We start from the raw sequence: 23,669 nt of genomic DNA on the forward strand, positions 1-23,669 counted from the left end.
CTTTCCCTCTACTCCGTCGTTTGGTTTGATTCACAGTGGCGAAACCTGAAACTGTTGCTGCGTGAGGTACACAATAGGTTGTTGCTAGGTAACTAAAGAGCGAGTGAGTTAGTGGATTCTGCTCACTTTGCCCTGGGAGGTTGAGCAGCTAAAGCATTTCCTGTGCCTACATCCCCCAGAATGCCGTGTGGTTCTGGATCAGAGTTCAAGGAAATTATTAAAAATTGTATCAAATGTGTTATCTATTGATATTGATCACATCTATCGTGATGTATATTATTATGGATTTATTACCCAGCCCTACCCTTAACATAATTTACTTACACCTAGTTTGCAGTTCACTTTGTTCTGCTGAGACTTTCCATTGTAAATAAACATCTGACCCAGGAATACTGCGAACATCTGGCTTTAATGTGGTGTTAGGCTAAATGGTCGCCGAGAAGATTCTTATTGTATTATAAACATTTTGACTTCTCCAACAAATTTCTTTTTTTCTTCTTCTTGTCCACTTTGTCTGCTCACAGGTGTGTTATTTTCAGAACATTGACTGATACCTGACTCGGATGTGTGTTTAGCCATCTGTGAGCGGCCATCATTCTGTTTGTTTAGCCTGTTTTCTTCACTCAGGAGACGTGTTCTGCTTGTTGGCTGGCTGCTCGACACTCGGCTACATTATTTATGAGCGCCGCTCTCACATCACAGCAGAGCCGCAGTGCTGCTTTTACTGCACCGTCGGTTTGTTTACATCTAAGCCCTACTTCTTCATTTTTCTGTGTTCTCTATGAGTCACCCTCATTCGTCCATTTCAAAAGCATCTCCACAGGCTAATATGCAGAGACTTTAAAAGCTCACCGTTTAGGCTCAACGTTTCTAATGTCTGCAGTCAAATTTGAAATGAAATCATCTACATTTTAGCTGCATGATTAATTATTCTCATTTGGTAAAGAGGAAGCAAATTGAGAGCCCTCAGAATGTAAAGCGTGATTTGAGGACAGCTCAAGGAATGTAGTGGAAGCTGGGAGAAGAAGTGGAGGTATGTGAGGAAGATAAATACCTCGGTGTTAATCTGGACAACGGACTAGATTGGAAATGCAACAGTGAAACATCTATAAGAAGGAACAGACTAGACTGCACTTCTGGAGGAAATTCAGATCCTTCATGTTTTGCAGCAAGATCTTCTATAAGTCTGTTGTTGAGAGCATCATCTGTTGGGGCAGCAGCATCAGAACCAGGGGCATAAAAAAGCTCAACACCCTGATAAAGAAGGCTGGTTTTCTACCGGCTCTCTTCCGGTTCCATCCTGTGGAACCTCTGGAGATCATGATGCAAAGAGGATTTTACATAAAATCAAGAAAGTTATGTACAATCCTGACCATCCTCTACATGAGGCAACAACAGAATGTATTTAGTCAGAGGTTTTGTCAGACCGTTGTGCTACAGTCTGCTTCAGGAGATCCTTTCTGCCCTGCCATCCGTATCTGCAACTCTTTAAGGAACCTAAAAATAATGAGTTGCAACATTTAAATGGTCATTTTACAGCATAATCAATTATACAGCAATATGTAAAATTGCTGCATATATCAAACATCACTTAAAAGAAATGTGACTTTGCAATTAGATGCCTTGAAATTGGGCTTCTGTCTCTTTAAAAAGTTTTTTCTCTTACTGACTCTGCAGCTTCAGCACATCATCACAATTATGCTCCTCCATTATTCCTTTTATACCACTGTAACGTCATCTGAATTGCTAAATACCATTTAATAACTTAATTGCTTTTTTCTTGATTTGAATCTTCATGTTAAGTCTGCAGGCAACAAATCACTGAATTATTATATATTTCAGATTATTTTTGACTGTTCGGCTGGTTTCCTACCCAGTTGTGTGAATGCGAGAAGTGATGGTGAAAGCTCTGAGAATTAATTCTGAGATCTTTAAAAACCAGCCTCACAGGGATCTGATCCAGTTTAGCAGTGAAGTGTTGCTAATTCCTTCTAACATGTTCAGACAGCATTTCTCCATAATCCATCTGTTCAAGTCGCCAGGGTTTATCAAGACAGAAATAAAATCTTTTTTGCTGTGGCATGGCGTAAAAACAACAGTATCAATCCTGTCAGCTCAGAGGAGAGAGTTATCGTTTTTTTCTAGTGTAAGCTTCATTGTTCTGCCTCTGCCGGGCTCTCCAGAGAGCAAGCCTGGTGGGGAACCCAGGCAGAAGGTGAAAATGGGATCGCTTCACCGTTAATTATGGATCACAAGCAGCCATGAGACCACAGAGGAAACTGCTTATTAATAGAATTACAGCTTCCTGTTAATTGCTTTTCCATGTGCTTTTTTTTCTATATCACCAACAAGCCTTTTTGGACATGAAATCAAACAATCACACTTTGAAATTTTAATACAGATGAATAGAGAGGCCGAGTGTGCAAGAGATCTTCGACTTTCCCCAACAGTCTTCATTTTTAAAAATTCCACAAAACCTAATATTCCTATTAGCTGTCAAAAGAAAACCTAAAGACAGTCAAAATGAAAATAGTATACTCCATTTAGCCAGTTCAATTAAAAGGCATTTTTTATCATTCATGTATTTACCATACAATTCAGTCCATCGAATCGGTCTCAGACGACAACTTTGGGTCCATTCAAAACTCCACTGAAAAATATTATTGTATGTTTAGTTTATAAATTTTGTTATTTTTTAATATAAATTTCAAACTAAAAACAGAGGTACATTTTAACTCTGCTACAGTAGATAAAATTCCCTGAATTTTATGTTCAAGTAATTTGTCATTGCACCAAATTGAGTTCTACTTCATATAAAATGTGTTTGACTTCTAAAAGATATGTAATTTCTGTATAAAAGCAGAAACTACATTTTTCACAGAAATGCAAACCAACTCCTGATGGGAAAAACTGTATGCTATGTAGTCAGAAAAAGCAACAAGTCAAAAATTCAGAGGACAGTATTTGATTAGGATATTTGATTCAAATGAAGAACAGCAGCACACGGGTCAAAGCAGAATCTGTGATTCTGGTTTTTGCATTTGAAGTTGTTGGGAACAATTTGGCGACTTTTAGACTTTCCCATAATTTAAAAAATTAAGAACACAGGCGTCAGGTTTGACGACCAGAGGTGTTTTGAATGGATTCTTTTCACCACTTTTTGAATTTGCAAGATAAGATTAGGTTAACTTTAATTTTCATCTAAATTGTAAGAGATATTTAGCAATTTGGTTATCTAGCTATTTTTGCCACAAAGAAACTACATTTTGAAACAAATCAGAAACATGTTGAAGTAATAAACCATGGAAAAATGTTTTGGAAACAAGTTTGTTTTGGAACTTTGAAGGCTGAGAGACTCTTTTAACTTGTGCAGTGAGGAATTTTGTGCATTTTGTACGATCCTTCACTAATAACTCCTACAGGTGGATTAATAAGACATGGTTGTTACAATAATGCCAGGATGGGAATATAACGTTGTTGTTCCTGGAGGAGGCGGCCTGTAGAGCAAAGGATGGAGGGAGGAAGGGGAAGCCCTTTGGTTGTGGTGATGTACACTGAAGCTGGTCTGCGCCGTTTTCTGAAAGGTGTGTGAATACGAAAGTGACCACAGGTCAACTGTCCAGCTTCAGATGAACTGTTTTCATAAGATTGATTTCTAATTTTGAAACAATGAAAAGATCCAACAGTGTTTTTGCCAGAATAAAGTATTGTGCAGTGCAGTGATAACTTTGTGTTGGAGCCTTTAATCTCTGGCAAAGATGAAACCAAAGACTGTTGTCATTTGAAAACTTTACTGCGTTGACTAGGTCTGAGCAAAACTGGTCAGAGCTTGTCTGCTCTCACCTTCTGGTATGAACCTGAGAGCTGAATAACTGAAGCATCCACTTTGCTTCTTCAGAGTTTAAGATTTTGCTTAAGCTCATGTTGTTTCTTTAAGAAGTCTTTACAGTAATTTAATATCTGTGACCAAACGCTGCCCCAATAGTGCTTGGGAAGACTCGTCCTGAAGTCTTTCATCACTCTTCTGCTAGGTAGCTTCATCTTCTAAAGAGGAAGCTCACTCTGAGCAGATTACGCTGCCTGACCTCTGAAGTACTCAGCCGCTGTTACAGAGGCCCTCACATCGATTTTCTTAAATTAGATGTTTGCTCTCCTCTTCTATGAACCAATTAACATATTGTGGTGTTTTTTTCCTCTCTCTCCCTCCACTCATTAAGAAGCTTGGCTCAGAGATGCTCCGCTCTGAATTAGAGGAGGGGGAGAAGTCATTGCATAATGAAGAGAGCTTGATTAAAATTTAAGTTTTGAGGCTGTTCTGTTTGTTTAGGACGTGTCTGTGCTGCACTGTAACTGGCGAGTTGGCTTGTGGAGCTAATTATGCTGCAGTAAACGCTTCCCTGAGGTCTTTCACAGACTCATTTTCAAACGCTAAAGGATGAGTAAAGTTAATTTTACTGAAAGGATTGTCAAAATTATGGTGCCATTGAGCTTGAATTGAAGGCTTTTATTAAGACAGCCCGTAGTATTTCAGATCTTGACAAAAACTTTTAAATGAATCTTAAGATGCATTTAGCTTAAGGAGTTTTTTATTTTAAAAAAATCTTTTTTACTAAAACTCTGGCCTCCACAGTTCTATAGGAGACGTTATGCTCAGATTACTCAGTGCTTGGCTCGGCTCACCCCAATCTGCAGTTGGAGAGATTAGCTTGTCTGGACCACTGAATGCCAAATTACTTGTGTACATGGGGGTTTTGAGTTTGTGTGTATTTTGGTGCTCTACAATGTGCATGTTGGATTATACAACTATGTGGCCCGGCATAAGTGGAGGTGGCAGAAAAGGTTCAAATGTGGCCAACCGTTGCCGGGTTTCTGTTGATGACCGCTGTGGCAACAAATCAGAAGGAAATGCGCTGGAACTGGATGCCACCTTTACTCTACAGTAATTCACAAATACATGACGGGAAGAAACAAAAGTCTGCAGATCTGTAGATGATCAATTTTATGTATGTACAGCAGCACTATACAAAACTGTTTTTGTAGTACCAAAGTTCCTATTATTCCTTAATAGGAGATTAAGAAAAAACTAAAGTATGTTACACATGCGGCACAGCAGACACACTGATTTGTGTGTAACAGCCTTTTTATTTCGCAAAATAAAAAAGCTCACACTGCAGATATCTTTTTTGTTTTCGACAGTTGGCAATTTGAGATAACATAGACACCAAGAGCCTCAGGAGGAATCTTATTTTGATATAACTTGAAGGAACAACACCAATTTCCCGCTGCTGTACTTTGCTGTACAGGTTTGGTTCAATTAGCGCTGCGTCACTGTGTGCTCCAGTAGCATCCATCTGTTGCATTTCTTGACCGAGGTTCTCGGAATCAAGTCTCTCTTGCCCACTTTCCACTGTTTGTGTGTGTGGACACATTGCTGTCTGTCCTGTGTGTCCTGAGCCGCCCTTGACAGACTAGTAAGGTGTCTTTTGTTTGAACACTAATAATTAATACATTTATTAGATTTCTTAATACTGATGATTTTTTAATTTTTTTTTTTAATCAATATTAAGGAATTATTGACCTAAAACAAGCTCCAATACATTACTGAAAAGTTACTTACAAGTTAGATTTGTCTTAATATTTGCACTAATTAGACCAAAAATAGTTACCCTCTTGTTCTTGTGTACACTATCACAACCACTATCGAGTAGAAAACTTTATCAAATGTGTGGATGTAAATATATCTAAATATGTATTGTAAAGGGAACTGCAAACAATTTCCCATTTTTTTTCAATAAAATCTGTTTGACTAATAGGTTCATTTGAATTATCCACCTGAGCTCTAGTTCTGTTTACACATTTTACTGATTTTGAAAAATTTCAAAAGCAGGAGATGCTATGAATGTTAATGCTTCATGTGCCACTATCAGCAGTAGCCAGGTGACCGCTTTCGCCATCGGAGATCCAGATTAGTGGAGTCGTGTACAGAGAGGAAGTGAGTAACCCCCCAAACGGCAACCGGCAAACTTCAAAAGCATAGAGAGGAGAAAGGCAAGGCGGTGTGGAGGGGGGGTTGTAGTACTTTCAGGGACACAGCAAGGACATCTGCCCAGAGCCATATGGTGGTTGGGATGGTTTTATACGGTTGTTTTTTCTCTGTCTATTCCGATTTTTACCGGAAAGTGCCACAGGCCATCCTTCTGTAATAAAACCTATCCCTCCTTTCTTTTCTCCTCAGCGCTATTCTCAGAAGTTTCCACTGTTTTTGTGTTAATCTGCCGATATCTTACGAATCTGAACTCCATCGCCATTGTGACTGATAGCCAGTGACAACTGAAGGTGAGAAAAGGTGAACATTCTGCTATAACTCCCCCCTAGCAATAGATTTGACTTCTAAACTTTAGAACTCTCTGAGTGTTTCTATATTTACTCGTTACAGACTTGATTCAGAGAGAAACAACACTGCTTTCTCTGGTTTTCTCTGGGTCTAAAGGAACTCCAGAGATTTAATTTTAATTTGCTGACATTTGAATAAAATTCCATACTGTCCTGAATATCTGAAAAATAAATGAACAATAATGTTTAAAGGAGCTGCTTACTGCTTACTTACAAATACATTCATAAACACATTTTTCTTACATCCACAAATGCCTTTTACTAATTGAAAAGTGAAAAGTGTAGTTCACATATGTATATCTCCCTCACTACTCTGAGATACCCAAATAAAGTATCCCAACTATCGGAACTCACCTAAATGGTAAATAAAATCCAGTTTTATGTATTTTAATCTAAGTATAAATACAAAAAAATACATAAAGAAATGGTAGTAAGATGGATAATACCAATAACTGGACTAGGAGAAACCCAGCAGAAGTTCCCTTCAAGCAGGACAAGGGCCTAACAGATACTCAGAGACAAAATAGTGGTTTACAATTTTTATGCGTTTGAATAAAGTGATCTCCAGGTTTATGACACACCGGGACAATCCCTGTGATATTTCAACAAGAATAGTTTGTTTTCAGACACTTTCACTTTTCAGATAATTAATTTGCCTCCGAATGCTGCACTTTTACGTTAAACTCTATCCAAAATGCATTGATGGTTTGTGCCTACAGCATCACATTCAGGAGTTCATGGCTATGAAAACCTACAAGGCACTGAAGAACATCTCACTGCTTCCTGACAAATGATCGAGCATCAAGCAGAATGTACAGTACTGTCTTTACATTGCCAGTGTTCCAAAGCTGTCAGGTTTGAATACGTGGCAGTGACAATTGTTTGCTATGGGTCCTCTGTTTCTCCTGTCTAGATTTCAAATATGTTTGGACAAGATAATAAAGCTCAAGCTCTTGACGTACGCTAGTTGTGTGACAGAGATAGAAAAGGCACTATGAGTTTTGTTTTCAAACAAAAGCTGCCATAGGAACGTGTCCAAATAAATCTGGCTCTGCTGGAGTTATTTCTGCTGTTATTTTTGGGCTACTTTAAGAGTTTGAGGTGGGTTCTCAATTTAAAATAAAGTCTGTAATCGAGCTTAACAAGTTAAAGCGGGTTCTGGTTCTGCTGAAGGTTTCTTCCTGTTAAAGGGGGAGTGGTTACCATGTCATACAGTCAGCAATACAAGCAATTATCCACTGTTGCTACTCATCCAACAGGAGTGAAGACTTGTCAGTGACTCGATGCAATCTGCTGGGTTTCCTTAGATAGAAAACCTTTTAATCCATTTTGAATAATAATCTGATGGGCTAACTGTTAGCTGCCAACAATGCTAAAGTTAGCCTTATAGCTTCCAATTAACAGGAAACTAAAAGGCTGTTTCACAGTTTTTAATGAGTCTGGCTTGCTTTCAAGCATCTCAGGTTCAAAGTTTAAAATATGTAGACTGACAAACATATCAGTCCAGGGGTGGAACTAAAAAATTTTCTCCTCCAGCCACAGTGGTTGATGGAGAACATGTCTTATGGTTCACTCAGACATTTCACCAGCCACTGTTTATTTTTTTTTTCTTGCAATTACAAACCCCACCAGTACAAGCAAATTATATAAAATGTATGATTTATTCTTAACTCTATGAAAACCGATTTTACTGACAATACGTTTTCCTTACATATGTACTTATACAGAATAATTTAACATATAAAAGTGTGGATAACTTAACAGACGTGTAGTGCAACAAGTTCATTTGAAATGCATCACTTTCACATTAAACTCAATCAACAGCAAACTTTAACTACACATGCCTAATATTCTTGCAATCATTCCCTATATTAAACATTTTCACATTTTGCCTACAACTCCCCCAGACAGCAGTTATTGGAGATGTGTCTAGTCATTTTTTAGACATTTTTAAATGGTACTTTGCTGTTTTCTAACTGTTTTCCCCTACTTATAACGTTTTATATTGAAATTCACAATTATTTTTCTTATTACTAATATATCTCAGAACATGATCATTATTAAAACCCAGGTTAACACACTGGGTTCCTGTGTTAACCCAGTGTTTTTCTGACAGCCTGCTAGCTTAGTGTTGGCTTCTTGTACCCGGACTCACACACACACACGCACACGCGCACACACACACACACACCTTCCCTCCTGCTTGCATGAAACGCTGACTCTTCATGAACATTTCCGCTCCTTCTTACTGGGCAGCAGCGGCTAACCTCTACTCTTCCTCAATCTGTCCCTGGTCGCGTCTCTCTCTCATCATCCTCCTCCAACCATAATGAGTCCCCTACTTCGCTGCTGCTTAATCTGCTCCAGTGGTCAAAGTTTGTGTGGTAAACATATTGGTTAGTTTGACACATTTTTTCTGAATGGGCTTATGGGCAGAGTAGTCACATGATTGTGTTATTCTGTTCAGGATGCACAGCAGGGAAAATAAACATTTGATCATGAATGCTAATTATGTACACTTAGACATTTTAATAATAAGCTAATATAAACACTTAAAGCCTGTTTTACCTTCATTATAAGTCTTATATAAGGATAAAATTTTTTTGCGGCTCCGGACAGATTAGTTTTTTGGGTTTTTTTGTCCCAATACGGCTCTTTCAATATTTTGGGTTGCCCACCCTAACCTAGGGTTGTACTATATACAGTATTAGTATCAGTCTGTACTCCAGATGGTGAGTCCTCCCCTGGACAGAAATTCAAACTGAATGCAGTTTTTTTTTTTTTCATTAGTTTAGAATGTTACTCTAAACTAATATTTAGAGTAACATTATATTACACTGATATTATGTATCAGTGACCATAATATGTCTGTTTTGTGTATGTCATGCTTAGTGCTAATATATTCTATTCACTTTTGCACAATTTAAGTCAGGATTTACTGGTTACTTTAAATATCTCCATGGCAACTAATGACAGCTTAACCGGCCTTCGACCGAAATATCCAGCCAGCTATTTAAAGGGTTTTAATGGGAAGTCAACCTTAGAGCAATAATCCATGCTGCAAGTGTTAACTTTTCAAAATAAGTGCTAATTCTGATATGAAATATAATTTCAGTCTGTGCTCTGAAAGATGGACAACTGTTTGACTTCAACCCACACAGATGCAGCTGCCACTGAGTGTACTGTCTTTAAGCTCCATCCCAGCACACAGCCCGTGGGGATGTTTTATTTCTGGAACATGTTACTAAAGATATCTACATTCCAACATATAATCCTTGTCCTATCATAAGCCCCAGGACAATACAGATTGTAATCCTGCTCTGAAAAGCTTTTTATGAACTGGATCCACACATGGGCACACAGTGGGAGCTTCTTCTGCAGAGGGACTCTGACTGCACTTTCTGAAGTAAAATGGTAAAAATGGTGGGGGGTTTTTGTTATTTTTTTAACAGTAAATTTAGGTTGGTGCTCTCAAACAGTTGAGTGAGCATTTCAGTCAGCACGTAAACTGTGAAGATGAAAATCAGCACATCCTGGGAAGGCTGCAGCACATTTTAAAGTGATGCCAGCAGCACAGTTTTCTCCAGAAGCAAAGAAGGAAAACCCCATTTGACCGCGGTATGTCTGTAGTTTAACATCGTTTATCATTCTTAAAGTGGTGCAACTTTGTGGACATTTATAGGTTGCTGCTAGAACTTAAATCCATGCACAAACATCTTTAAAAATGATATATCTCATGCATTTTAAATTTTTTACAAGCAAAATGGAGAATCACAATTAAATAATTTTCATCTTCAAAAGGCATATACTTTACTTTTAATTCAGTGTAGCGCAGAAAGGCGATAAAAATGCAATGCCCCTATTAAATTTTAAAACTTCTAACACACATCTTCAGTAATCAAGCAAACACACAGGTGTTTCCTCGAGTGCAAAGCAATCTCAGTCCAATTAGCTGCTGGTGCTGGTGCTTTTGCAGCCATGTCGATTTGTTTAGGGAAGCAGATTAAAGCGATTCTCAGCTGAGCCTAACTTCATTTATACCTGAGCAAACACCAGGGTGAATATCAGGGACTTCTTCAGTTTCTGGATAATGTAGATCAGTGTTACTCCGGTGAACTAAGCAAGAGTTCAAACACAGTAATCCGGTTTGGAGAGCAAACTGCAGCAATAAAAATAGAGAGAGGCAAGGACTTACTTGTTCTCTACAACCCAGAGATGTGAATTTGTTGTCATGGCAGCACCTTTAAGGAGTCAGAACTGTCCTGCACATGTTGCTTGTTTTTTTTTGTCTTTTTTCTCTCCCCTCCGTGGGACTTTTGTGAGCTCTAGTGCCCCTTATTTGAAAGTAAGCTGACAGGAAAGGAGAAAGGGGAAAACATGCGGTAAATGTCGACGGGTCCGGGAATCGAACCTGGAACTGCCGCGTTGAGGATTCAAATGCCTCTAAACGTGGTTCGCGCTGTCCTCTACCCACCACAGCACGCCCCATGTTGCTTGTATTTAAGTTTTGTACATGCGTACAACACTAAAGGGCAAAAAGATTGAATTTGATTTATTTTTTTATTCATTTACAGGTTAAAATGAACATGTATTGAAAAGGTGCTAAGTGAAGAAAATAGTTATATAAAGTCTATCCTTTCTTTTTTATGTCAATGTCAATGTCAATGTCAAATTTATTTATATAGCACTTTAAAACAGGCATAGAACTGCACCAAAGTGCTGTACAAGAGTGACAACAACACAAATAAATAAAAACAAAGTATCAAACACTAGTTCAATTAAATGCCAAGGAATAAAAATGAGTTTTAAGAAGCGATTTAAAATGATCCAGGCTGTGGGCAGATCTAATTTGGAGAGGTAGATTGTTCCATAGAGAAGGAGCAACAGCAGAAAAAGCCCGATCTCCTTTCCTCTTAAGTCGGGTCCGAGGAACTGTCAGTAAAAGCTGATTATTAGAACGTAGGGTTCTGGACACGGACTGAGATTTTAAAAGTTCCAGAAGATAAGGGGGAGCTAATCCATTTAAAGCTTTATAAGTTAATAAGAGAATCTTAAAATCTATTCGATAAAAAACAGGCAGCCAATGTAAAGAGGCCAGTATGGGCCTTATATGGTCACGCTTCCTGGTTCCTGTAAGAAGCCGCTGCGTTCTGGATCATTTGAAGTCGCTGCATCTGTGATTTATCCAGTCCTCTATATAATGAATTGCAATAATCCAAACGAGATGTGATAAAGGCATGGATAAGTCCTTCAAAGTCTTTTAAACAAAAATAAGATTTAACTTTAGCTAAAATACGCAGGTGATAAAAACTTGATCTAACGACAGAGCTAACTTGTTTATCTAGCTTTAAACAACTATCAAAAGTAAAACCAAGATTCCTAGCAGAGGTCTGACAAAACCGAGCTAAAGAACCAAGAATCAGATCTGGATCTGTTGTGTGAAGACTCTGACCAAATAGTATAACTTGTGTTTTACTTTGATTGAGGTGAAGAAAGTTTTGTTCCATCCAAGATTTGACTTCTGTTAAACAATTGTTCAATAGTTGAAGAGATTCACTTTTGCCATTTTGTAGTTTGAGGGGCATATAAATCTGGACATCATCTGCAAAGCAATGAAATGAAACGTTAAACCTATGGAAAATCTGACCAAGAGGTAATAGATACAAAATAAACAAAATGGGACCTAAAATTGAGCCTTGGGGGACACCGTACTTTAAAGGTTTAGTCCCAGAACAACATTGGTCTAAGTGAACTGAGAAAGTTCTGTTTTCTAAATAAGACTTAAACCATTGAAGTACCGGGCCTCTCAGGCCAACACAATATTTTAATCTATGTAAGAGAATCTGATGGTCTACAGTGTCAAATGCTGCGCTCAGATCTAAAAGTAATAAAACTGCGACATTGCCTGAATCAACTGTTAAAAGAAGATCATTATACACTCGAAGCAAAGCTGTTTCAGTGCTATGAGCTGCTTTAAACCCAGACTGAAATGTCTCAGTTATATTATTGTCTTATTGTCTTTATGTATGTTTATACAAAATGTGTATTTTCTGATACAGGCAGTGGTTATTTGTATAAACATAATAACGAAGAAAAATGATGCATTTACTGAATTAATATACTTCATTATACCTAGATAAAATATTTGATTATATTTTGAGCATGCTTGCTGAGGTTATGGCTGATGTATAACTTTCCACTTTAAAAAAAATCCTTAATTGGAACTAGATCTCTACGATAAGGATCATTACTGTGATAGCAAAGGATTGCTTAGATGGAAACGTGCAACTTCTGCTCACACACTGCCTGCCAAAACTCTGTTTGGCCAGTTGGATGGATTCTAACGATCCTTGATTCACCCCATATGTATGTTTTTAGTGACTGAGATGGTAATGCTCACTGCAGATAGTGGGGAAATCATAACGATGGAAATGAAACAAAACAATCAGAAAAATGTGGGTTAATCAGTGCCAGTGTCATCACTTTCTGGAATCCCATTCTATTTATAGTTATACATAGACATGATTAAACTCTAAAAAAAAAAAATGAACAAAAGAGAAAACATGGAGCTAAAAAATGTCATCATAACATGTTTTTTATATTTCTTTTTTTTTTTGTTGTGCTTTGCTTGTTATAAATGTACTGCTAAAGTATCACCTAGCAACAAGGACTTGAAATAAACCTGCAGGAAAAAAGCCACACAGCTGGGCACACACTCCAAATAAGACAAGTAGAGTGAATGCAGCACTACAAGGACAATCAATGGGCCTAATCTGAGTCTGATTGGAGCTGAGTAGCTCTCCCCGCGTCGTCTGGTCTCACTCCTCCACTGTTTCTTACTTAGTATTACATCACAGATGGGAAAGGAAAAACGTGGATAAATTGCAGACGTGATTCAAAGGCTTTTTGTTAAGCGTTGAAATGGTTAATAGAATTATTCCTTTTTCATAATTTTCTAACATTTTAGATTTTTTGGATTCTAAAGCTTGACTTTTTAACTTTTCTAGTGTCAGGACAGCCTGACTGGATCCCATTTAGGTAAACACTAAGAAAATAATATTTATTCAACTCCCTCTTTATTATGGCTAAATAAATATATTTAGTCTTCATATTATCATTTTTTTGGACACTACATAGTAATTTACTAATTCAAAATCTACATCAAAGGGCTGCAAAAGTTTCTAAAATCTCTGATGATAAAGGAATTTCTCCCATTGTCAGATATTTCAATAAAATATATTTGCATAATTCTTAGTTTGTTGCCAACCCAGTTCCTTTTTCCCTCGCTGTCTCTTTAGATCAATGAGCAGAAGAATCAGAAGAGGAATGCCCAGCCAATGTTTGGCTGCATAGAAGCAAAAATGTATGACAATAACAATGAAGCTTGAAATTTGCTCACCTGATTTAAAAAATCAAACTCAAGGTTTTAAAAAGATTTTCATAAACTCAAAATTGTGTAAATTGTGTAAATTCTAACAATTTAACGTGAGCTACCAAATCTAATCTGCAAATGTGTGAATGTGAATACATTTTCAATTTATATGTAGAGTGCACCTTTTAAGAAAAATAGAAAAAATACTGCCACTATTTAAAAAAAACATTTAACTTTAGAACAGGTCAATTTGACCTGCAACATAATAAGAGGGTTAAAATGTTTTCCAGTTCCAGAGGTAAATGTTCTTTGGAAACAACATCTGGGACAATTTATTGTCCAGCAAATTTTCTTTTTGTGACAAGACTATTTGTCCCTTCTATGTAGAATACTACAACAAGACATGATTACCAGTAATAAATGATATGTTGAGCCCGAATGCTTGTTAAACTCTTAGATTTTACAGTGGGGGAAAAGTGTACAAACCCAATTTATTAAAGACTAAGATTAATAAGGCTACATATTATGTTTTATTTCTTTTTTGAACACAAGCTGCCATTTTAACCCTCTGTTTAGTGTTTAAGTATGGTTATTTTTGATTTTTTTTTTTTTATTGAGATTTAAACATCTAAATAACAGAGAATCTGTTAAAACTTTAATAAAATTTTTGCTCAGGCATATTTTTGCTTTGAATAGTGAACAAGCGGTTATAGAGTTCATAGGAACACTGCGTAAGTGATACATTACTGCCGTTAAAGGACAAATGAACCCTTTTTGGGGCAGGAATAGACTTGGCAACAGCTGCCGTCCTGAGCGGTTTGCCTTCTAGTCAGATTTCATTTTTGTAAATATTGTTTTAAAGACATAGCTTGTATAAAACATCACAAACAAAGACATAAAAACCTCTGAGCCAGTGGTCGTGTAGGATTTTACTCTCGGACTGGTCACACTGGAGCGCAGTCTTGATTCTCGCCGGGCTTTAATGGACGTGTCTCGTTCTGTCTGACTGTCCAGTAATGTAGGCAGAGAAGTGTGGTGGCAGGGTAATTGGCTGTGATTTAAAGACCCTCTGATGCCTAAAGTGGGATTGCAGTTTAGGGAATTAATGGTTTCTAATTGAAGATATGTGAATGGCTTAATATGGTGGAAAAAGACTCTGAAGGTTTAATGGAGAGCAAAGATTCATCGGGCTTCTACTTAAATGCAAGTGGCTAATAGTTATCCTGTAGATGAGTCTGCAAAAATCTCCCCGACTGACAGATTCTTTATGATTTTCACAAAAGTTAACTCCATATTTTTCCTCTTTAAACCTTCATTTCCTGATGACTAAAAGCTTGTTCAGGTCCAGTTTTAAAAGTTTTTCTTAGTACGCAAATGTAATTACTTACTGCTCTCATTCCGCCCATTATCATTTTTAGCTTTGGTGTTTTAGTCTTTCTGAGGAATTCTCAAAGTTCCTTAAGGTAGTGACTGAGTTTTGATGTCTTGATTCCCGCCAGCAATCACGTGACATTAAAGGGTCTAACCTTCCAACCAATCATCTTCACCCAACAGGAAACAAAGTCGCCTCGAATTACTTTTGTCACTTTAGTCTTACCTGCTGATAGACAAGAATCAAATGTGTACAGTAAAATAAAATAGGATTCAGCTGTTTTTGCGACCGCCAAAGAAGAAATCAGGTTATTTGTTATTGAGGTAATAAAATTGGTATTAGGAAAGTTGAAAGTTGATGGTTTGCAATCTCTTTGTTTCCAATTTCATATTCTGTGAAGCTCACATAGGAGTGAGCTGGGACTCCAGAATTATTACAGCATGAGATGGTTCATCAATGTAAAAAACAAAAAGCATTGAATATTTCTGTGCAGCCACAGTTTGAGCCGAGTGTCCCTTCAGGCTGTGAGTGTGTACGTTTCTCTTTGATTGCTTGAGAAAGTAATTATGATTGTGCAGCAGAGAGAGAAGTAGGTGAGAGACAGAAGCTCCTTAAGGTCCAAACGTTTCTAATTTCTACTTGAGGGAAGACGCTGAGAAACTAGAATAACCAGGACTGGAGCAATGGACAGAGTTAGTAATCAATAGCTGTAACATTTTTCTAAATAACAACTAAAAGCTTGTGCATAGAAGAAATGGAGATCATACTGCTTCATTAGTAATTTTTTTCCCCCCTTATATCTCAGCCTGCAGGAAGATATTTGATTTAACTATGACTACAATATTTATACAGTATTTGGAACAATGAAACTTGGTTGAAGATGAAGCTTATTTGACATGTCTATGTCTTTAAATTGCCATTTACTAGCTAGAAAATCTGGACTATTTGAAGCATTGTACAAGAGGAATACAATTTATTTTTATTTTTTTTCCCAATAGCACTGCCTTCATATGTTCCTATAGGTTCTTTGAATGAGCGGAAGTAGTTCTCCCAACTGAAAGCAAACCATGTGATAAAACAAACATAGGAATTCACAGGAAGGTATCGGAGAGAGAATTACTCTTGAAATGGCGTTTCATTTCTCAATCCATCTGGTTTGTTGTGGCATATTCTGGAAGATGCTAGCCATGCTGGTTTCTGCATACTGGTATAGTCTGGTCAACAAGAGCCACATTTATTCAGGGGTCTGGAACTTCTGTGATTGAGAAACAATGGATTTGTGGAAGTGTGGTGTCTGTTGAGGTTTGAAATGATTGGATCTGAATTTGGCAAATCGCTAATGTTTGGCGATGACGTAACATACCAGCTCCATAGTGAATTAAGCTTCGTAGCTTAACCGGAAATTAAGCTACGAAGCCGGAAATCATTGCCAGCATTAAAATGTCTTTAACATTCTTTAACTACTCATATCACTTCCTCTGCTGTATTGCTCAAACCAAAGGCAGACTACATTTAAAGAAAAGTGTAGAAATGCAATGTCAACATTCACAACTTTTATCAGATACCCAATAACATATTGTTTCTTTACCATAAAAATGAGATCTGTGTTTCGTGTAGGAATGTAAAGGTATGTGTCAGATTGGAATGAATTATATACTATACCATCGATTTTCATTAAAATTAATGCAAGAAATCTAGGTACTTGTTCTTTCTCTGAGTTTAAAGTATAAACTCTGGGGGTAATTATGCCCCCAGAGAACAGGAGTCACCACTGCTGTTAAGATACCTCACATACCTGTTTTTTGTGTCTGTTTTACAAAATTTAAAAAATACATGTTTTGAGTCCCAATATTTACAGTTTAAATTTGTGAAACTACAATTTTTTTCTGTCTGAGTATCTAGTAAAGAAGTAAAAACTAACAAGAATAATACAGAGTTTAGCAACCGGCATGCTACATGTTCAGACATGAACATTTCCAATTTCCCAGTGCCGCATTTAAAAAAAGGGATATTTGTTTTTCCTTATCAGAAGGAAATGAAACGAAGCCCCTCTGTTCTGTATAAAATAAAATTGGATGTTTTCAGTTTTTGGTTTTATAAAACCAAAAACTTCTTAGCCTTTTTTTGGTTTCTCAAAATCTGATTTGTCTTGTTTTTGTATCTCACTCTGTTTGGTGATTTGTGTGGGTGCAAGTTTGTTTGATGTGTGTGAGCATGGAAATGAAGAGCAGATAAAGACTGTAACTCTGCAGACTAGTGGAAAAGTCTCCAGGGGCGAAAAGCCACTACAATCAACTAAACGGAGATGACATTAACTCCCCACTGGGATTCAGGCCTTTGAGTTTGTGTTTGTGTCTGGGGGTTTGTGTGTGTGTGTTTCCGAAGTGCCTTCTTTGCATTTTACGCCATTAACTCGAAGAAGAAAGAGACTGTGCATTCTGTATTTGGTGGTTGTGTTTATCGGTTTGTATGTGTCTGTGCTTCTGTATCCGCGTATTTGACAATATCATCTGACTCTTTTAATCAAACACTCGTGTTTCTTCTGTTTTTAATTATGCATAACTTAATGATGCAGAGAGCTTTGCTGTTTGTATTAAAATACTGTGGCGAAGTAGAACTGTTAAAACTTTTTATTTTTTTTTAACAAAACCTCAACACACTAAATACTGCAATAAGATGAAGTCAGCATTTTGGTCAAAGTTCCACTAAACTGTTGGAGCTGAAGATGGTCAAAATGGTAACTTGGGGGGTGCTATAGTGCTGCAATGGAGTAGATGCTTTTCTGTGAGGCTCCATATCTCCTCAAATTTTGTCTTTAAATACAACACACTTGGTCTTTTTTTAAACTTGTTTTATTTCAAATGAGTGGGATTACTTTTTTACTCTTTATTTTTCAAAATGAGGATAAAGGACAGTGCACAGAAGAAGACAGCTCAGCCGAGCTCAGGAGCTAGCAACGAAGCGATTCTAGCTAGATGTAATCAGAGGTCACATTCATGGACTAGAAACCCACAAAGTGTAAGCCCATCTTCTGATGACTTGGTGCCAGATTGTTAAACAAATGTTGTCCTACTTGTCCTACGATCAGTACAATCCAAAACTCCACATTGACTCTTTACCACTCTGCATTTAGCTAAACAACTGCGGTTTTCAAACTTAAAAATTTACATTAACAAACAAAAGGGAAGGGAATCTTCTTGAATCTCTTACGCTCACCTGGCTAGAGCAGCTTTTAAAAAAGCAGGAAGATAACACAAGGAGATAAAACCTTTTGAAAAATTGGCAGAATCGTTTGACAAAAAAATCCCAATAACCAAAATGTGCAGTGATTGCGTCCGTGAGTAAGATGTGTACCAGGATAGCTACCAGTGTGATTAATGGGACAAAGAAAGAGGCCAAGGCTTTCTGAAAAAGTTTGGAATATCTGACAGTACTAGGCACATAGTTTGAAAATAGTTTTAAACACATGAAGAAAAATAGTTCACCCTTTATCATATTGTAGCATGTTGGCTCACATAATTTCATTCAGAGGCCAGAGTAGAAGCTAACATCAAACAGAGCTCACAGTATGAGCAACTTGTTACAAAATATAACTGATTATGGTAGATGGCTGAAGCAGAACTCAACTATAATAAATCACAAATTTATTGCTCACAATTCACTCTGCATGCTGCATTCCTACTGGCTACCATTCAACATTGCACTAAGGAGTTGTTTTAAGTAAATTGATCAAGCACAATTTCACAACGCAACAGTCAACACAAATTAAACTTTGATTTGAGTCACAAAGTGATTCATCTCCCTTCATGACCTGTACTTGGTATAACACCATTAGCTGTTAAGTTATTTTTTAACAAGTATGTTTTAAAGTTTAAATTGATCAGTTGCTACAAAGCCATTTAAGTCATAACATATAACAAAGGTATTGATTTAAAAAAAATAAAAAATTAAAGATTTTGTGGGCTCTAGTGGCCTTTATTTGAAAGTAGTTCAACAGGAAACAGGGTAATGAGAGCAGGGAAAGGCATGCAGCAAATATCGGCAGGCCAGGAATCGAACCTGCAACCTCCGCCACGAGGACTAAGGCCTCAATACGTGGGTCGTGCTTTGCCCCTGCGCCACCGCAGGTTTTGATTTTTGATGATGTAGGTGCTCAACAATGTTAATTTGAACAGCTTTGCTTTGAAAGAAGGACTACATGTAGGAACATTCCAAAAATATTTTCATCCATGTGGAAATACAAGCACAGCCTAGAACTCAACTTTTACTCCCCCAGACCTGTAAGTGGCGTTAAACGTGGAGTAAAGGACATAAGCAAAAAGGCTTCATACGAAGTTAGCGGTGAACACAAGAAAACAAGAATGGTGAACAACAATGCACAAGTGAAATTTTTGTGTAGACTGATGATAAAGTCAATCTTTTATGTTTCTGTTGCTGCAGCACGACCATGATCATGTAGTCTGCCATCTTTTTCTGAATATGATGCTTTCAGTCATATTTGGTCATATCACAAGTCATGTCAGCAGTTGGGCCAATACATCAACATTTTCACAAAAGAGTGATTTTTTCATATCCACATGGAAACACAAAGGTTTTCACTCTGGGACTCGTTTTTTTGGTTTTTTTTTAAAAACATTTAAGATTATTTATTTATTTATTTTTTGTGGACAGCGCCATAGAGTGGGTTGATAACATTAAAATAGTTCTTCCAGAAGATTAACTTTATCAGTGTCAGATTTGATTAATTTAGAATGATTTAATACACTAACAGAATGAGCCTCGTTAGCCTCGAATGTCTTCAACTCTTTGGATTCTTGACATGGTTCTTCCTCCTCATTTCCTGTTCTTTTGTTTTGGGATCTCCAGTTTGAACCATTCAGTAACAACCAACCACATCTCATTAAACACAACCTCTCTGTGTCATAATGAAGCTACTGGTTGGAATAACTAGTCAGTAGCACATCTTCACCTCCATCCACAGACAACAGGAGAAGGAAAACTGTCTCATTAGTCCGATGGTTAGTGTTGTTACTGCCAGCTGTGTCACTGTTGACCAAATCGTACATCATTAGAGGGCTGAAGTTGTTCCAGGTCAACCAGTTGGTTAGGATGTCAGAAACTTTTTCTATTCGTCATGTATACCTGTGTAACAGTGTTTTAACTAGGCAGTTAATCTTCGCATTGATAACTGTCTTAAAATCTGTGTTTGTGATATTATATTTAAAATGTAAGCAGGTGATGAACAGGATATTTCTACAGTTCAATCAGTGATTCTATTATATAAGGTAATAAAACTCCTCCCAACTGTAGGTACACTTGTTCATGTGCCTGTTAACACAAATGAAAGATTAGTTAATCACATGGTAGCAAGTACCTATAAGTATCTGATGGAGACTTAGCATGAAAATGGAGAAGAGAGAGGATTTAAGAGACATTGGAATGGTTGCTGATCCAGATGAACTGGGATTTTTTCGCACAGACTTTCATGAGTTAACAGAAAATGGTCACCAAAAGACTAAACCTTCAGTGACCGTCTATAGCAGGGGTCACCAAACTCTGTCCTCGAGGGCCGGCATCCAGCACATTTTAGTTCTCTCCCTGGTGGCACCAACAACCTTTTCAGCATGTCAATGTTCTTCTGAGACCTTCTAACGAGCCATCATCTGATTCAGGTGCGTTAAACCAAGGAGAGAACTAAAACATGCAGGAGGCCGGCCCTCGAGGACCGAGTTTGGGGACCCCTGATCTATAGCGTAGTCAAAACTAACCACTGGAATACCACATCTCGAGACAGAAGCAGCAGAAAAGCGCAGATGTAATTTTTGTTGGCTAATGAGTGCCATTGGGCTTTTCTGTTGTTCAACAACACATGTAGCGCTCAGTTATTATCACATAGACAATAAAGATTCCTAATATAGCAGTAATATACTATTGAGTTACAGATAATTTCCTCTAGAGCAAAAATAATGACAGCAACACTATCCTGTAACTCCCAACATGACTGATAAAACCTATATTAGCTGCTTGTTTACTAAAGCTAACAATAATAGCTAACTTTCAACAACTACACACGGTCAGCCTTCCCCACATGAGCACAGATCTCTCAGTAAGCTCATACATTGCTATGCTGTACTTGTCCATATTTACCTGTTAGAAGGCAAATCTGAACACTTTTGGTTTCTTTGTACTAGTTAAGGAATGTTTTAAACAACACAGTCAACTTTACCATTAATGCTGATTATATCCATATCTTTATGTCCAAAGTTTGCCCACATTCTGATGGCTATCTCCCACTCAAACTTATCATTCTATTTTCTGATGAGTTTGCATGTAATAGAACTAATAGGTACTATTCTCAATACTTGCCAGGTATAACTACTGTCATGAGGTGGTGTTGGTGACGGTGAGGCAAAACGCAGCGGACCCAGATGAGGTGAAATGAGGAGATTTTAATGTGGATAAATAAACAGAAAACGGTCCACAGACCTGGCAGCACTGCTGAGCGGAAGGCTAATGCTCATAACAGGTAGCAACAGGCGATCACGGACGAACACAGACGTAGGAGACGTACACAGACTGAGGACCCGACGAAGACAGACACACACAGGTGACAGACAGACACACACAGGTGACACTAAATACACAAGAGGAAATCAGGGAACGAGATACACCTGGGGACTAATCACGGGGAGACAGGACAACACGGAGACTCAGACACACAGGAAACTTGAAATAAACATACCGAAAAACACAGAACATGACAGTACCCCCCCTCTTAAAGGGCGGCTCCAAGACGCCCAAAACAAAAACCAACAAGGGTGGGCGGAGGGGAGTCGGACGGGGGGCCAGAGTCCATAAACAACAAAAAACTACCCAAAACGTTGGGCGGAGACACGAGGGTCCAGAGTCCAAACACAAAAACAAACACAACGGGGTGGGCGGAGGCACAGGAAGGCGGGAACCACGGAGGCGGTCCGGCGGCCGTCCGCGGCGCAGGAGGCGGGAACCATGGAGGCGGTCCGGCGGCCGTCCGCGGCGCAGAAGGCGGGAACCACGGAGGCGGTCCGGCGGCCGTCCGCGGCGCAGGAGGCGGGAACCACGGAGGCGGTCCGGCGGCCGTCCGCGGCGACGAGGAGTCTCTGGTGCCGCCCGGAGGCGGCGACGAGGAGCACTGGGAGGCTCTGGACAGACACTGGGAGGCTCTGGACAGACACTGGGAGGCTCGGGGCTGGCACAGGGAACAACGGGGAACTCGGGGCTGGCACAGGGAACAACGGGGAACTCGGGGCTGGCACAGGGAACAACGGGGAACTCGGGACTGGCACAGGGAACAACGGGGAACTCGGGACTGGCACAGGGAACAACGGGGAACTCGGGACTGGCACAGGGAACAACGGGGTACTCGGGACTGGCACAGGGAACAACGGGGAACTCGGGACTGGCAAAGGGAACAACGGGGAACTCGGGACTGGCACAGGGAACAACGGGGAACTCGGAACTGGCACTAGTAACAACGGGGAACTCGGAACTGGCACTAGTAACAACGGGGAACTCGGAACTGGCACTAGTAACAACGGGGAACTCGGAACTGGCACTAGGAACACTAGGGGGATCTGGACAGGCTCTAGCAGGAGGCTCGGGAAGGGTACGAGGGAAACAAAACCCATAAACTGGGGCTGGAAAACCCACTAACCGTGCCACCTGTCGTCCTGGGGACAGGCAGGCCGCCTGGAACCCCATCACCATGGGAACGGCTGGGTTAGTCTCCGGCCGCGGAAGGGTTGCTGGCGGCTCCGGCCGCGGAAGGGTTGCTGGCGGCTCCGGCCGCGGAAGGGTTGCTGGCGGCTCCGGCCGCGGAAGGGTTGCTGGCGGCTCCGGCCGCGGAAGGGTTGCTGGCGGCTCCGGCCGCGGAAGCGTTGCTGGCGGCTCCGGCCGCGGAAGGGTTGCTGGCGGCTCCGGCCGCGGAAGGGTTGCTGGCGCGGAAGGGCTGCTGCTGGCTCCGGCCGCGGAAGGGCTGCTGCTGGCTCCGGAGGTAACGGAGATGACGGGGGCTGGGGTGGAACGGGAGGACAGAGATTCGGGTCTGGGAGGCAGCGGTTCTCCAGCCATTACTGCTAGCGCTGCCTCACGCTCCCACTCTGCCTCCCTCTGCAATTTTACCAGCCGCGGGTGCGGAAGGCGCGGAACCCAGTAGTCCAGCAGCAGACCCAACCGGATGGCGAATCCGAGCCGTCTCCAGGCCACGTACGGCTTGGCCATGGCCTCTTCATACTCGCGTATGGTTTCTAATAACTCCTGTGTTTCTTTTGGGTCCATGGTGGTAATATGGCTGCTCACCTCTCAGTGGTCGGGTCCTTCTGTCATGAGGTGGTGTTGGTGACGGTGAGGCAAAACGCAGCGGACCCAGATGAGGTGAAATGAGGAGTTTTTAATGTGGATAAATAAACAGAAAACGGTCCACAGACCTGGCAGCACTGCTGAGCGGAAGGCTAATGCTCATAACAGGTAGCAACAGGCGATCACGGACGAACA

General features: G+C 39.5%; 1 protein-coding gene across 5 annotated transcripts in view; it reads left to right on the forward strand.

Moving 5' to 3' along the window:
- Positions 1–23,669, forward strand: part of atrnl1a (attractin-like 1a) — a 251,671-nt gene that overhangs the window by 154,644 nt on the left and 73,358 nt on the right. The window contains exons 28-29 of one of the 5 annotated variants that reach the window (XR_006372584.1): positions 6,236–6,346; positions 6,437–6,518. The exons of the other annotated variants lie outside the window; for them this stretch is intronic. The gene's annotated coding sequence lies outside the window, so the exon portion shown is untranslated. Of the gene's footprint in view, positions 1–6,235; positions 6,347–6,436; positions 6,519–23,669 lie in introns of those variants that run through there. 5 annotated transcript variants of the gene reach the window in all.

The sequence above is a fragment of the Gambusia affinis genome, linkage group LG13 (assembly GCF_019740435.1).
Source record: "Gambusia affinis linkage group LG13, SWU_Gaff_1.0, whole genome shotgun sequence".
Lineage (NCBI taxonomy): Eukaryota > Metazoa > Chordata > Actinopteri > Cyprinodontiformes > Poeciliidae > Gambusia > Gambusia affinis.